The sequence below is a fragment of the Ambystoma mexicanum genome, chromosome 11 (assembly GCF_040938575.1).
Source record: "Ambystoma mexicanum isolate Mex_15411 chromosome 11, UKY_AmexF1_1, whole genome shotgun sequence".
Classification (NCBI taxonomy): Eukaryota; Metazoa; Chordata; class Amphibia; order Caudata; family Ambystomatidae; genus Ambystoma; species Ambystoma mexicanum.
This window is the reverse complement of record NC_090934.1, coordinates 365,820,295-365,836,792: the sequence shown is the minus strand read 5'-3', so window position 1 is coordinate 365,836,792 and position 16,498 is coordinate 365,820,295.

Sequence of the window (16,498 nt, the reverse complement as noted above, 5' to 3'; positions counted from 1 at the left end):
AAATACCGGGCCCTTCATACTCGGAATGGCCCGGTATTTCCCCATTCAGGGAACCCGGACCCGATTTTGGAGGCAGCCATGCCCTTATTAAGGGCATGGCTACCTCCAAAGTCGTAATGAGGCCCATACTGTAGATTGAGAAGCAAGATTTCTGCTTGATTGGCTTTGCCACTGGAGGAAAGACATTTAAGCGCCAGCATCTTGTAATGTTGTATTAAATCCTTAACTTTATTTCTTGTAATCATGACTGATTATGAGAAATAAAATGACCCAGTGTATTTAAAATGCACCATTTTACATATATTTTCCTAAAAATATGTTGGAACATAGCAACTACACAGAAATCTGCCAAACTATCTTTAAACCCATCGAGCTGTGACCAACATTACTTATCAAGTTCGCTTTAAAATGTGAAGCCGGGTTAGGGCATAAAGTGCTATAAAATTAAGCATTTAGGACAACAGAATGAAAGTGGTGATAAAGAGCAAGGTTTTTTAATTAAGCCAGTACAGTGTAAACTATATAACAGTCGTAGTATTACTGTTAAATGGGTTCTGGCAAAATGCATTATGCCCTAAACATGACTCTCAGAAAAGCACCCATTTTAAATGTAATAAAAAAGTACATGTTTATTAAGAAAATGTAGCATTTTGCTCTGACACGGAAAATGTTTTTGAAAAGCCAGTCTGAAACCACTCTGGAATTCCCAGCCGTCTCCCTCTCCTTGCTTCCTCTCCCCTCCTCCACATTAGTGTTTGGTCTAAGCTCAAGGCAGGTGTGAAATTCCCCAAGGCAGGGCCCCTTCTACATGACAATAGCCTTGAAGCTGAAGCCTTTGTTGAAATGAGATCCCCAGTGCGAGCCCAACCCAACCCAATGTTCATTGAGAGACAAATACTTTAAAAGAATCCTTGCATTTAGGGTGATACAGTTTGTCAGGAGTATAGTGGTTAGTTTAACATAGAAGTATTTAAAGTGCACAGTTCTTTAGAGTAATTAAAACATGTTATGGTTTCTTATTTAAAACATATTGTGCCTAGTTTAACATGAATGCACGGAAAATGCTAAGTTTTAAAAACGTAATCTTTCATGATGCCACACGTTTATCTATTTTGAATATTGGCCAGTGTCTGCACTCTTCACAACACAAGAATCCAGCCTGCCTCATCACTGACAAGTCTTTTTCCAAGCCCGCAGATATGCAGAGTGAAGCCAGTGGCTCTCATCTAATCTGCTTCGCCGTCATTCGCGCGTTTACAGGTCGTATTTGCTGAGCCTATTTTTTCCCGCGTTTGAGCGATTTCTTTGCTCATCCTATTTTTTTTCTTCTGGCCTGAAAGGTACACTGCATGAATCCATGACTATTATTTGGGTGGGGGCCCCCACTGTTATAAGCAGGCTTTCTACCTGCTGGACACACTATTGTTTTCCAAATGGGCATCTTACACTCAGTAAAAAAACGTAATTTCCAAACTCAATCATGCTGCTTAAACTTGCATTCGCTAGTTTTCTTTGAAATGTGTTTCTTTTTTTATCTGACCACCAAACAAATACCCTGTAATTGTTGTGCCTCTTCCTTTGTGTTTTTTTTATAACAGGTTATATTTATAAAGATGTTAAATGGTTGTCAAACTGCTTAATCACAAATAAATGTTTCTGTTGTGCTGACAGCAGTTGTTAGGAAATTAAACACTGGGATCATGGGTGCCAGCTTTGGATTTTCACTACAGGTGCAGAAATACCCCCACCTGTGCCCTGCATAAATATATATATAAAAACCAAAGCTAACACCCATGATCCCAGTCTTTAATTATATATATATATATATATATATATATATATATATATATATATATATATATATATATATATATATATATATATATATATATATATATATATATATATATATATATATATTATAAGCAAGCAACCAGCTCAACCCATCCCAGGGCCAAACACATTTTGGCTCATGCCCCCCACCCCCCCCCGCTCATGCCCCGTGTCTCCCTGCTGTTGCCCCCACCCACGCTCATGCCCCGTGTCTCTCTCCTGTTGCCCCCCACCCCCGCTCATGCCCCGTGTCTCTCTCCTGTTGCCCCCCTCCCCCGCTAATGCCCCGCGTCTCCCTCGTGTTCCCCCCACTCCCCGCTCATGCCCCGTGTCTCCCTGCTGTTTCCCCCCACCTCCTCTCATGCCCCGTGTCTCTCTTCTGTTACCCCCCACCCCCGGTCATGCCCCGTGTCTCTCTGCTGTTGCCCCCCACCCTCCGCTCATGCCCCGTGTCTCTCTCCTGTTACCCCCACCCCCCTCTCATGCCCCGTGTCTCCCTCGTGTTCCGCCAACCCCCCGCTCATGCCCCAGGTCTCCCTGCTGTTGCCCCCCACCCCCCGCTCATGCCCCGTTTCTCTCTCATGTTGCCCCCAACCCCCGCTCATGCCCGTGTCTCTCTCCTGTTACCCCCACCCCACTCTCATGCCCCGTGTCTCTCTCCTGTTGCCCCCCACCCCGGTCATGCCCTGTGTCTCCCTGCTGTTGCCCCCACCCCCTGCTCATGCCCCAAGTCTCTCTCCTGTTACCCTCACCCCCGCTCATGCCCCGTGTCTCCCTCGTGTTACCCCACCCCCCGCTCATGCCCCGTGTCTCCCTCGTGTTACCCCACCCCCCGCTCATGCCCCGTGTCTCCCTGCTGTTGACCCCCACCCTCCGCTCATGCCCTGTGCCTTTCTCATGTTGCCCCCCACCCCCTGCTCATGCCCTGTGTCTCTCTCCTGTTGCCCCCCACCCCCCGGTCATGCCCCGTGTCTCCCTGCTGTTGCCCCCCACCCCCTGCTCATGCCCCATGTCTCTCTTTTGTTACCCCCACCCCCGCTCATGCCCCATGTCTCTCTCCTGTTACCCCCACCCCCCTCTCATGCCCCGTGTCTCTCGCCTGTTATCCCCCACCCCCCGCTCATGCCCCGTGTCTCCCTGCTGTTGCCCCCGACCCCCCGCTCATGCCCTGTGTCTCTCTCCTGTTAACCCCCACCCCCCACTCATGCCCCATGTCTCCCTCGTGTTCCCCCCACCCCCCGCTCATGCCCCGTGTCTCCCTGCTGTTGCCCCCCACCTTCCGCTCATGCCCCGTGTCTCCCTGCTGTTGCCCCCCACCACCCGCTCATGCCCCGAATCTCCCTGCTGTTTCCCCCACCCCCTCTCATGCCCTGTGTCTCTCTCCTGTTACCCCCCAACCCCCTCTTATGCCCCGTGTCTCTCTCCTGTTGCCCCCCACCCCCGGTCATGCCCTGTGTCTCTCTCCTGTTACCCCCCACCCCCCTCTCATGCCCCGTGTCTCCCTCGTGTTCCCCCACCCCCCGCTCATGCCCCGGGTCTCCCTGCTGTTGCCCCCCACCCCCTGCTCATGCCCCGTGTCTCTCTCATGTTGCCCCCCACCCCCCGCTCATGCCCCTTGTCTCCCTCGTGTTCCCCCACCCCCGCTCATGCCCCGTGTCTCCCTGCTGTTGCCCCCCACCCCCGCTCATGCCCCGTGTCTCTCTCATGTTGCCCCCCACCCGCTCATGCCGTGTCTCTCTCCTGTTGCCCCCCACCCCCCAGTCATGCCCCGTGTCTCCCTGCAGTTGCCCCCCACCCCCCACTCAGGCCCGTGTCTCTCTCCTGTTAACCCCCACCCCCTGCTCATGCCCCGTGTCTCCCTGCTGTTGTCCCCCACCCCCCGGTCATGCCCCGTGTCTCCCTGCTGTTGCCCCCACCCCCTGCTCATGCCCCGTTTCTCTCGCCTGTTACCCCTCCACCCCCCTCTCATGCCCTGTGTCTCTCTCCTGTTACCCCCCACCCCCCTCTCATGCCCGTGTCTCTCTCCTGTGGCCCCCCACCCCCGGGTCATGCCCCGTGTCTCCCTGCTGTTGCCCCCCACACCCTGCTCATGCCCCGTGTCTCTACTGTGCCCCCCACGCCCCGCTCATGCCTCCTGTCAATCCTGTTACCCCCCACCCCCGCTCATGCCCCGTGTCTCCCTGCTGTTGCCCCTCACAACCTGCTCATGCCCCGTGTCTCGCTCATGTTCCCCCACCCCCCGCTCATGTCCCGTGTCTCCCTGCTGTTGCCCCAGACCCCCGCTCATGCCACGTGTCTCTCTCCTGTTACCCCCACCCCCCTCTCTTGCCCCGTGTCTCTCTCCTGTTGCCCCCCACCCCCAGGTCAAGCCCTGTGTCTCTCTCCTGTTGCCCCCGACCCCCCAGCCATGCCCCGTGTCTCTCTGTTGCCCCCCACCCCCCGGTCATGCCCCGTGTCTCCCTGCTTTTGCCCCCCACCCCCCGCTCATGTCCCGTGTCTCTCTTCTGTTACCCCCCACCCCCCTCTCATGCCTCGTGTCTCCCTCGTTTTCCCCCCGCTCATAACCCGTGTCTCCCTGCTGTTGCCTCCCACCCCCCGCTCATGCCCTGTGTCTGTCTCCTTTTACCCCCCCACCCCCCTCTCATGCCCCGTGTCTCTCTCCTGTTGCCCCGACCCCCCGGTCATGCCTCATGTCTCCCACCTGTTGCCCCCCACCCACCGCTCATGCCCCGTGTCTCTCTCCTGTTAGCCCCCACCCCCTGCTCATGCCCCGTGTCTCTCTGCTGTTGCCCCCCACCCCCCGCTCATGCCCCGTGTCTCCCTGCTGTTGCCCCCCACCCCCCGCTCATGCCCCGTTTCTCTCTCCTGTTACCCCTCCACCCCCTCTCATGCCCTGTGTCTCTCTCCTGTTACCCCCCACCCCCCTCTCATGCCCCGTGTCTCTCTCCTGTGGCCCCCCACCCCCGGGTCATGCCCCGTGTCTCCCTGCTGTTGCCCCCCACACCCCGCTCATGCCCCGTGTCTCTCCTGTTACCCCCCCACCCCCGCTCATGCCCTGTGTCTCCCTGCTGTTGCCCCTCACAACCCGCTCATGCCCCGTGTCTCTCTCCTGTTACCCCCACACCCCTGCTCATGCCCCGTGTCTCCGTCATGTTCCCCCACCCCGCGCTCATGCCCCGTGTCTCCCTGCTGTTGCCCCAGACCCCCGCTCATGCCACGTGTCTCTCTCCTGTTACCCCCCACCCCCCTCTCATGCCCCGTGTCTCTCTCCTATTGCCCCCCACCCCCAGGTCAAGCCCTGTGTCTCTCTCCTGTTGCCCCCGACCTCCCAGCCATGCCCTGTGTCTCTCTGTTGCCCCCACCCCCCGGTCATGCCCCGTGTCTCCCTGCTTTTGCCCCCCACTCCCTGCTCATGTCCCGTGTCTCTCTTCTGTTACCCCCCACCCCCCTCTCATGCCCCGTGTCTCCCTCGTTTTCCCCACACTCATATCCCGTGTCTCCCTGCTGTTGCCTCCCACCCCCCTCTTATGCCCCGTGTCTCTCTCCTGTTGCCCCGACCCCCCGGTCATGCCCCGTGTCTCCCACCTGTTGCCCCCCACCCCCCGCTCATGGCCCGTGTCTCTCTCCTGTTACCCCCCACCCCCCTCTCATGCCCCGTGTCTCTCTCCTGTTACCCCTCACCCCCCTCTCATGCCCTGTGTCTCTCTCCTGTTACCCCCCACCCCCGGTCATGCCCCGTGTCTCCCTTATGTTGCCCCCCACGCCCCAGTCATGCCCTGTGTCTCCCTGCTGTTGCCCCCCACCCTCTGCTCATGCCCCGTGTCTCTCTCCTGTTACTCCCCACCCCCCTCTCATGCCCCGTGTCTCTCTCCTGTTGCCCCCACCCCCCGGTCATGCCCCGTGTCTCCCTCTTGTTCCCCCCACCCCCGCTCATGCCCCGTGTCTCCCTGCTGTTGCCCCCCACCCTCCGCTCATGCCACATGTCTCCCTGCTGTTGCCCCCCACCCTCTGCTCATGCCCCGTGTCTCTCTCCTGTTAACCCCCACCCCCGCTCATGCCCGTGTCTCCCTCTTGTTCCCCCCACCCCCCGCTCATGCCCCGTGTCTCCCTGCTGTTGCCCCCACCCCCACTCATGCCCCGTGTCTCCCTGCTGTTGCCCGCAACCCTCCGCTCATGCCCCGTGTCTCCCTGCTGTTGCCCCCCACCACCCGCTCATGCCCCGAATCTCCCTGCTGTTTCCCCCCACCCCCTCTCATGCCCTGTGTCTCTCTCCTGTTACCCCCCAACCCCCTCTCATGCCCCGTGTCTCTCTCCTGTTGCCCCCCACCCCCGGTCATGCCCTGTGTCTCTCTCCTGTTACCCCCCACCCCCCTCTCATGCCCCGTGTCTCCCTCATGTTCCCCCACCCCCCGCTCATGCCCCAGGTCTCCCTGCTGTTGCCCCCCACCCCCTGCTCATGCCCCGTGTCTCTCTCATGTTGCCCCCCACCCCCCGCTCATGCCCCGTGTCTCCCTCGTGTTCCCCCACCCCCGCTCATGCCCCGTGTCTCCCTGCTGTTGCCCCCCACCCCCGCTCATGCCCTGTGTCTCTCTCATGTTGCCCCCCACCCGCTCATGCCGTGTCTCTCTCCTGTTGCCCCCCACCCCCCAGTCATGCCCCGTGTCTCCCTGCAGTTGCCCCCCACCCCCCACTCAGGCCCGTGTCTCTCTCCTGTTAACCCCCACCCCCTGCTCATGCTCCGTGTCTCCCTGCTGTTGTCCCCCACCCCCCGGTCATGCCCCGTGTCTCTCTGCTGTTGCCCCCCACCCCCTGCTCATGCCCCGTTTCTCTCTCCTGTTACCCCTCCACCCCCCTCTCATGCCCTGTGTCTCTCTCCTGTTACCCCCCACCCCCCTCTCATGCCCATGTCTCTCTCCTGTGGCCCCCACCCCCGGGTCATGCCCCGTGTCTCCCTGCTGTTGCCCCCCACACCCTGCTCATGCCCCGTGTCTCTACTGTGCCCCCCGCTCATGCCTCGTGTCAATCCTGTTACCCCCCACCCCCGCTCATGCCCCGTGTCTCCCTGCTGTTGCCCCTCACAACCTGCTCATGCCCCGTGTCTCTCTCCTGTTACCCCCACCCCCCTCTCATGCCCCGTGTCTCTCTCCTGTTGCCCCCCACCCCCAGGTCAAGCCCTGTGTCTCTCTCCTGTTGCCCCCGACCCCCCAGCCATGCCCCACGTCTCTCTGTTGCCCCCCACCCCCCGGTCATGCCCCGTGTCTCCTTGCTTTTGCCCCCCACCCCCCGCTCATGTCCCGTGTCTCTCTTCTGTTACCCCCACCCCCCTCTCATGCCTCGTGTCTCCCTCGTTTTCCCTCCGCTCATAACCCGTGTCTCCCTGCTGTTGCCTCCCACCCCCCGCTCATGCCCTGTGTCTGTCTCCTTTTACCCCCCCACCCCCCTCTCATGCCCCGTGTCTCTCTCCTGTTGCCCCGACCTCCCGGTCATGCCCCATGTCTCCCACCTGTTGCCCCCCACCCACCGCTCATGCCCCGTGTCTCTCTCCTGTTAGCCCCCACCCCCTGCTCATGCCCCGTGTCTCCCTGCTGTTGCCCCCCACCCCCCGCTCATGCCCCGTGTCTCCCTGCTGTTGCCCCCCACCCCCCGCTCATGCCCCGTTTCTCTCTCCTGTTACCCCTCCACCCCCCTCTCATGCCCTGTGTCTCTCTCCTGTTACCCCCCACCCCCCTCTCATGCCCCGTGTCTCTCTCCTGTGGCCCCCCACCCCCGGGTCATGCCCCGTGTCTCCCTGCTGTGCCCCCCACACCCCGCTCATGCCCCGTGTCTCTACTGTTCCCCCCACACCCCTCTCATGCCTCGTGTCTCTCCTGTTACCCCCCACCCCCGCTCATGCCCTGTGTCTCCCTGCTGTTGCCCCTCACAACCCGCTCATGCCCCGTGTCTCTCTCCTGTTACCCCCACACCCCTGCTCATGCCCCGTGTCTCCCTCATGTTCCCCCACCCCGGGCTCATGCCCCGTGTCTCCCTGCTGTTGCCCCAGACCCCCGCTCATGCCACGTGTCTCTCTCCTGTTACCCCCCACCCCCAGGTCAAGCCCTGTGTCTCTCTCCTGTTGCCCCCGACCTCCCAGCCATGCCCTGTGTCTCTCTGTTGCCCCCACCCCCGGTCATGCCCCGTGTCTCCCTGCTTTTGCCCCCCACCCCCCGCTCATGTCCCGTGTCTCTCTTCTGTTACCCCCCACCCCCCTCTCATGCCCCGTGTCTCCCTCGTTTTCCCCACACTCATATCCCGTGTCTCCCTGCTGTTGCCTCCCACCCCCCTCTTATGCCCAGTGTCTCTCTCCTGTTGCCCCGACCCCCCGGTCATGCCCCGTGTCTCCCACCTGTTGCCCCCCACCCCCGCTCATGCCCCCTGTCTCTCTCCTGTTACCCCCCACCCCCCTCTCATGCCCCGTGTCTCTCTCCTGTTACCCCTCACCCCCCTCTCATGACCTGTGTCTCTCTCCTGTTGCCCCCCACCCCCGGTCATGTCCCGTGTCTCCCTTATGTTGCCCCCCACGCCCCAGTCATGCCCTGTGTCTCCCTGCTGTTGCCCCCCCACCCCCGCTCATGCCCTGTGTCTCTCTCCTGTTACCCCCACCACCCTCTCATGCCCCATGTCTCCCTCGTGTTCCCCCACCCCTGCTCATGCCCCGTGTCTCCCTGCTGTTGCCCCCCACCCCCGCTCATGCCCTGTGTCTCTCTCATGTTGCCCCCCACCCCCGCTCATGCCCCGTGTCTCTCTCCTGTTACCCCCCACCCCTCTCTCATGCCCCGTGTCTCTCTCCTGTCGCCCCCACCCCCGGTCATGCCCCGTGTCTCCCTCCTGTTGCCCCCAACCCCCCGCTCATGCCCCGTGTCTCTCTCCTGTTACCCCCACCCCCTCTCATGCCCCGTGTCTCTCTCCTGTTACCCCTATCCTCTGCTCATGCCCCGTGTCTCTCTCCTGTTACTCCCCACCCCCTCTCATGCCCCGTGTCTCCCTGCTGTTGCCCCCCACCCCCCGCTCATGCCCTGTGCCTCTCTCATGTTGCCCCCCACCCCCCCGGTCATGCCCCGTGTCTCCCTGCTGTTGCCCCCCACCCTCTGCTCATGCCCCGTGTCTCTCTCCTGTTACTCCCCACCCCCCTCTCATGCCCCGTGTCTCTCTCCTGTTGCCCCCACCCCCTGGTCATGCCCCGTGTCTCCCTCTTGTTCCCCCCACCCCCGCTCATGCCCCGTGTCTCCCTGCTGTTGCCCCCCACCCTCCGCTCATGCCACATGTCTCCCTGCTGTTGCCCCCCACCCTCTGCTCATGCCCCGTGTCTCTCTCCTGTTAACCCCCACCCCCGCTCATGCCCCGTGTCTCCCTCTTGTTCCCCCCACCCCCCGCTCATGCCCCGTGTCTCCCTGCTGTTGCCCCCACCCTCCGCTCATGCCACATGTCTCCCTGCTGTTGCCCCCCACCCCCGCTCATGCCCCGTGTCTCTCTCCTGTTACCCCCCACCCCCCTCTCATTCCCCATGTCTCTCTCCTGTTACCCCCCTGCTCATGCCCCATGTCTCTCACCTGTTACCCCCCACCCCCCTCTCTTGCCCCGTGTCTCTCTCCTGTTGCCCCCCACCCCCCGGTCAAGCCCCGTGTCTCTCTCCTGTTGCCCCCATCTCCCAGTCATGCCCCGTGTCTCTCTCCTGTTACCCCCCCCCACCCCCCGCTCATGCCCCGTGTCTCTCTCCTGTTACCCCCTGCTCATGCCCCGTGTCTCTCTCCTGTTGCCCCCCACCCCCTGCCCCGTGTCTCTCTCCTGTTAACCCCCACCCCCGCTCATGCCCCGCATCTCCCTCGTGTTCCCCCACCCTCCGCTCATGCCCCGTATCTCACTGCTGTTGCCCCCAGCCCCCGCTCATGCCCCGTGTCTCCCTGCAGTTTCCACCCACCCCCTCTTATGCCCCGTGTCTCTATCCTGTCACCCCCCACCCTCCGCTCATGCCCCATGTCTCTCTCCTGTTACCCCCCACCCCCCTCTCATGCCCCGTGTCTCCCTCGTGTTCCCCCCACCCCCGCTCATGCCCTGTGTCTCCCTGCTGTTGCCCCCCACCCCCCGCTCATGCCCCGTGTCTCTCTCATGTTGCCCCCCACCCCTGGCTCATGCCCCGTGTCTCTCTCCTGTTACCCTCACCCCCCTCTCATGCCCAGTGTCTCTCTCATGTTGCCCCCCACCCCCGGTCATGACCCGTCTCTCCCTGCTGTTGCCCCCCACCCCCTGCTCATGCCCGAGTCTCTCTCCTGTTACCCTCAACCCCGCTCATGCCCCGTGTCTCTCTCCTGTTAACCCCCCACCCCCTTTCATTCCCCGTGTCTCTCTCCTGTTACCCCCCACTCCCCGCTCATGCCCCGTGTCTCTCTCCTGTTGCCCCCACCCCCGCTCATGCCCCGTGTCTTCCTGCTGTTGCCCCCCACCCCCGCTCAAGCCCTGTGTCTCTCTCCTGTTAACCCCCACCCCCTGCTCATGCCCCGTGTCTCCCTGCTGTTGCCTCCCACCCCCCACTCATGCCCGTGTCTCCCTGCTGTTGCCCCCCCACCCCCCACTCATGCCCCGTGTCTCTCTCTTGTTACCCCCACCCCCTCTCATGCCCTGTGTCTCTTTCCTTTTACCCCCCACCCCCAGTCATGCCCCGTGTCTCCCTGCTGTTGCCCCCCACCCCCGTTCATGCCTCGTGTCTCTCCTGTTACCCCCCACCCCCACTCATGCCCCGTGTCTCCCTGCTGTTGCCCCTCACAACCCGCTCATGCCCCGTGTCTCTCTCCTGTTACCCCCACACCCCTGCTCATGCCCCGTGTCTCCCTTGTGTTCCCCCCACCTCCCGCTCCTGCCCCGTGTCTCCCTGCTGTTGCCCCCGACCCCCGCTCATGCCCCCTGTCTCTCTCCTGTTACCCCCACCCCCCTCATGCCCCGTGTCTCTCTCCTATTGCCCCCCACCCCAAGGTCAAGCCCTGAGTCCCTCTCCTGTTGCCCCGACCCCCCAGCCATGCCCTGTGTCTCCCTGTTGCCCCCCACCCCCCGGTCATGCCCTGTGTCTCCCTCCTGTTGCCCCCCACCCCCGCTCAGGCCCCGTGTCTCTCTCCTGTTAACCCCCACCCCCTGCTCATGCCCCGTGTCTCCCTGCTGTTGCCTCCCACCCCCCACTCATGCCCGCGTCTCCCTGCTGTTGCCCCCCCACCCCCCACTCATGCCCCGTGTCTCTCTCTTGTTACCCCCCCGCCCCCCTCTCATGCCCTGTGTCTCTTTCCTTTTACCCCCCAGCCATGCCCCGTGTCTCCCTGCTGTTGCCCCCCACCCCCCGTTCATGCCTCGTGTCTCTCCTGTTACCCCCCACCCCCACTCATGCCCCGTGTCTCCCTGCTGTTGCCCCTCACAACCCGCTCATGCCCCGTGTCTCTCTCCTGTTACCCCCACACCCCTGCTCATGCCCCGTGTCTCCCTTGTGTTCCCCCACCCCCCGCTCATGCCCCGTGTCTCTCTCCTGTTGCCCCCCACCCCAAGGTCAAGCCCTGAGTCCCTCTCCTGTTGCCCCGACCCCCCAGCCATGCCCTGTGTCTTCCTGTTGCCCCCCACCCCCCGGTCATGCCCTGTGTCTCCCTCCTTTTGCCCCCCACCCCCCGCTCATGTCCCGTGCCTCTCTTCTGTTACCCCCCACCCCAAGCTCATGCCCCGTGTCTCCCTCATTTTCCCCCCACTCATGCCCCGTGTCTCCCTGCTATTGCCTCCCACCCCCGCTCATGCCCCGTGTCTGTCTCCTGTTACCCCCCACCCCTCACTCATGCCCCGTGTCTCTCTCGTGTCGCCCCCACCCCCCGGTCATGCCCCGTGTCTCCCTCCTGTTGCCCCCCAAACCCTGCTCATGCCCCGTGTCTCTCTGCTGTTACCCCCACCCCCCTCTCATGCCCCGTGTCTCTCTCCTGTTACCCCTCACCCCCCTCTCATGCCCCGTGTCTCTCTCATGTTACCTCCCACCCCCCGGTCATGCCCAGTGTCTCCCTTCTGTTGCCCCCCACCCCCAGTCATGCCCCATGTCTCCCTGCTGTTGCTCCCAACCCCCCGCTCATGCCCCGTGTCTGTCTCCTGTTACCTCCCACCCCCCTCTCATGCCCCGTGTCTCCCTCGTGTTCCCCCCACCCCCGCTCATGCCCCGTGTCTCCCTGCTGTTGCCCCCCACCCCCGCTCATGCCCTGTGTCTCTCTCATGTTGCCCCCCACCCTCGCTCATGCCCCGTGTCTCTCTCCTGTTACCCCCACCCCCCTCTCATGCCCCGTGTCTCTCTCCTGTTGCCCCCACCGCCTGGTCATGCCCGGTGTCTCCCTGCTGTTGCCCCCCACTGCCCGCTCATGCCCCGTGTCTCTCTCCTGTTGCCCCCTACCCCCCGCTCATGCCCCATGTCTCTCTCCTGTTAACTCCGACCCCCCGCTCATGCCCCGTGTCTCCCTCGTGTTCCCCCCACCCCCGCTCATGCCCCGTGTCTCCCTGCTGTTGCCCCCCACCCCCCGCTCATGCCCCGTGTCTCTCTCATGTTGCCCCCCACCCCCGGCTCATGCCCCGTGTCTCTCTCCTGTTACCCCCACCCCACTCTCATGCCCAGTGTCTCTCTCATGTTGCCCCCCACCCCCGGTCATGCCCCGTCTCTCCCTGCTGTTGCCCCCCACCCCCTGCTCATGCCCGAGTCTCTCTCCTGTTACCCTCAACCCCGCTCATGCCCCGTGTCTCTCTCCTGTTAACCCCCCACCCCCCTTTCATTCCCCGTGTCTCTCTCCTGTTACCCCCCACTCCCCGCTCATGCCCCGTGTCTCTCTCCTGTTGCCCCCACCCCCGCTCATGCCCCGTGTCTTCCTGCTGTTGCCCCCCACCCCCGCTCAAGCCCCGTGTCTCTCTCCTGTTAACCCCCACCCCCTGCTTATGCCCCGTGTCTCCCTGCTGTTGCCTCCCACCCCCCACTCATGCCCGTGTCTCCCTGCTGTTGCCCCCCCACCCCCCACTCATGCCCCGTGTCTCTCACCTGTTACCCCCCACCCCCCTCTCTTGCCCCGTGTCTCTCTCCTGTTGCCCCCCACCCCCCGGTCAAGCCCCGTGTCTCTCTCCTGTTGCCCCCATCTCCCAGTCATGCCCCGTGTCTCTCTCCTGTTACCCCCCCCACCCCCCGCTCATGCCCCGTGTCTCTCTCCTGTTACCCCCTGCTCATGCCCCGTGTCTCTCTCCTGTTGCCCCCCACCCCCTGCCCCGTGTCTCTCTCCTGTTAACCCCCACCCCCGCTCATGCCCCGCATCTCCCTCGTGTTCCCCCACCCTCCGCTCATGCCCCGTATCTCACTGCTGTTGCCCCCAGCCCCCGCTCATGCCCCGTGTCTCCCTGCAGTTTCCACCCACCCCCTCTTATGCCCCGTGTCTCTATCCTGTCACCCCCCACCCTCCGCTCATGCCCCATGTCTCTCTCCTGTTACCCCCCACCCCCCTCTCATGCCCCGTGTCTCCCTCGTGTTCCCCCCACCCCCGCTCATGCCCTGTGTCTCCCTGCTGTTGCCCCCCACCCCCCGCTCATGCCCCGTGTCTCTCTCATGTTGCCCCCCACCCCTGGCTCATGCCCCGTGTCTCTCTCCTGTTACCCTCACCCCCCTCTCATGCCCAGTGTCTCTCTCATGTTGCCCCCCACCCCCGGTCATGACCCGTCTCTCCCTGCTGTTGCCCCCCACCCCCTGCTCATGCCCGAGTCTCTCTCCTGTTACCCTCAACCCCGCTCATGCCCCGTGTCTCTCTCCTGTTAACCCCCCACCCCCTTTCATTCCCCGTGTCTCTCTCCTGTTACCCCCCACTCCCCGCTCATGCCCCGTGTCTCTCTCCTGTTGCCCCCACCCCCGCTCATGCCCCGTGTCTTCCTGCTGTTGCCCCCCACCCCCGCTCAAGCCCCGTGTCTCTCTCCTGTTAACCCCCACCCCCTGCTCATGCCCCGTGTCTCCCTGCTGTTGCCTCCCACCCCCCACTCATGCCCGTGTCTCCCTGCTGTTGCCCCCCCACCCCCCACTCATGCCCCGTGTCTCTCTCTTGTTACCCCCACCCCCTCTCATGCCCTGTGTCTCTTTCCTTTTACCCCCCACCCCCAGTCATGCCCCGTGTCTCCCTGCTGTTGCCCCCCACCCCCGTTCATGCCTCGTGTCTCTCCTGTTACCCCCCACCCCCACTCATGCCCCGTGTCTCCCTGCTGTTGCCCCTCACAACCCGCTCATGCCCCGTGTCTCTCTCCTGTTACCCCCACACCCCTGCTCATGCCCCGTGTCTCCCTTGTGTTCCCCCCACCTCCCGCTCCTGCCCCGTGTCTCCCTGCTGTTGCCCCCGACCCCCGCTCATGCCCCCTGTCTCTCTCCTGTTACCCCCACCCCCCTCATGCCCCGTGTCTCTCTCCTATTGCCCCCCACCCCAAGGTCAAGCCCTGAGTCCCTCTCCTGTTGCCCCGACCCCCCAGCCATGCCCTGTGTCTCCCTGTTGCCCCCCACCCCCCGGTCATGCCCTGTGTCTCCCTCCTGTTGCCCCCCACCCCCGCTCAGGCCCCGTGTCTCTCTCCTGTTAACCCCCACCCCCTGCTCATGCCCCGTGTCTCCCTGCTGTTGCCTCCCACCCCCCACTCATGCCCGCGTCTCCCTGCTGTTGCCCCCCCACCCCCCACTCATGCCCCGTGTCTCTCTCTTGTTACCCCCCCGCCCCCCTCTCATGCCCTGTGTCTCTTTCCTTTTACCCCCCACCCCCCAGCCATGCCCCGTGTCTCCCTGCTGTTGCCCCCCACCCCCCGTTCATGCCTCGTGTCTCTCCTGTTACCCCCCACCCCCACTCATGCCCCGTGTCTCCCTGCTGTTGCCCCTCACAACCCGCTCATGCCCCGTGTCTCTCTCCTGTTACCCCCACACCCCTGCTCATGCCCCGTGTCTCCCTTGTGTTCCCCCACCCCCCGCTCATGCCCCGTGTCTCTCTCCTGTTGCCCCCCACCCCAAGGTCAAGCCCTGAGTCCCTCTCCTGTTGCCCCGACCCCCCAGCCATGCCCTGTGTCTTCCTGTTGCCCCCCACCCCCCGGTCATGCCCTGTGTCTCCCTCCTTTTGCCCCCCACCCCCCGCTCATGTCCCGTGCCTCTCTTCTGTTACCCCCCACCCCAAGCTCATGCCCCGTGTCTCCCTCGTTTTCCCCCCACTCATGCCCCGTGTCTCCCTGCTATTGCCTCCCACCCCCGCTCATGCCCCGTGTCTGTCTCCTGTTACCCCCCACCCCTCACTCATGCCCCGTGTCTCTCTCGTGTCGCCCCCACCCCCCGGTCATGCCCCGTGTCTCCCTCCTGTTGCCCCCCAAACCCTGCTCATGCCCCGTGTCTCTCTGCTGTTACCCCCACCCCCCTCTCATGCCCCGTGTCTCTCTCCTGTTACCCCTCACCCCCCTCTCATGCCCCGTGTCTCTCTCATGTTACCTCCCACCCCCCGGTCATGCCCAGTGTCTCCCTTCTGTTGCCCCCCACCCCCAGTCATGCCCCATGTCTCCCTGCTGTTGCTCCCAACCCCCCGCTCATGCCCCGTGTCTGTCTCCTGTTACCTCCCACCCCCCTCTCATGCCCCGTGTCTCCCTCGTGTTCCCCCCACCCCCGCTCATGCCCCGTGTCTCCCTGCTGTTGCCCCCCACCCCCGCTCATGCCCTGTGTCTCTCTCATGTTGCCCCCCACCCTCGCTCATGCCCCGTGTCTCTCTCCTGTTACCCCCACCCCCCTCTCATGCCCCGTGTCTCTCTCCTGTTGCCCCCACCGCCTGGTCATGCCCCGTGTCTCCCTGCTGTTGCCCCCCACTGCCCGCTCATGCCCCGTGTCTCTCTCCTGTTGCCCCCTACCCCCCGCTCATGCCCCATGTCTCTCTCCTGTTAACTCCGACCCCCCGCTCATGCCCCGTGTCTCCCTCGTGTTCCCCCCACCCCCGCTCATGCCCCGTGTCTCCCTGCTGTTGCCCCCCACCCCCCGCTCATGCCCCGTGTCTCTCTCATGTTGCCCCCCACCCCCGGCTCATGCCCCGTGTCTCTCTCCTGTTACCCCCACCCCACTCTCATGCCCAGTGTCTCTCTCATGTTGCCCCCCACCCCCGGTCATGCCCCGTCTCTCCCTGCTGTTGCCCCCCACCCCCTGCTCATGCCCGAGTCTCTCTCCTGTTACCCTCAACCCCGCTCATGCCCCGTGTCTCTCTCCTGTTAACCCCCCACCCCCCTTTCATTCCCCGTGTCTCTCTCCTGTTACCCCCCACCCCCCGCTCATGCCCCGTGTTTCTATCCTGTTGCCCCCCACCCCCCGCTCATGCCCTGTGTCTTCCTGCTGTTGCCCCCCAACCCCGCTCATGCCCCGTGTCTCTCTCCTGTTAACCCCCACCCCCTGCTCATGCCCCGTGTCTCCCTGCTGTTGCCTCCCACCCCCCACTCATGCCCGTGTCTCCCTGCTGTTGCCCCCCCACCCCCCACTCATGCCCCGTGTCTCTCTCTTGTTACCCCCCACCCCCCTCTCATGCCCTGTGTCTCTTTCCTTTTACCCCCCACCCCCCAGTCATGCCCCGTGTCTCCCTGCTGTTGCCCCCACCCCCCGTTCATG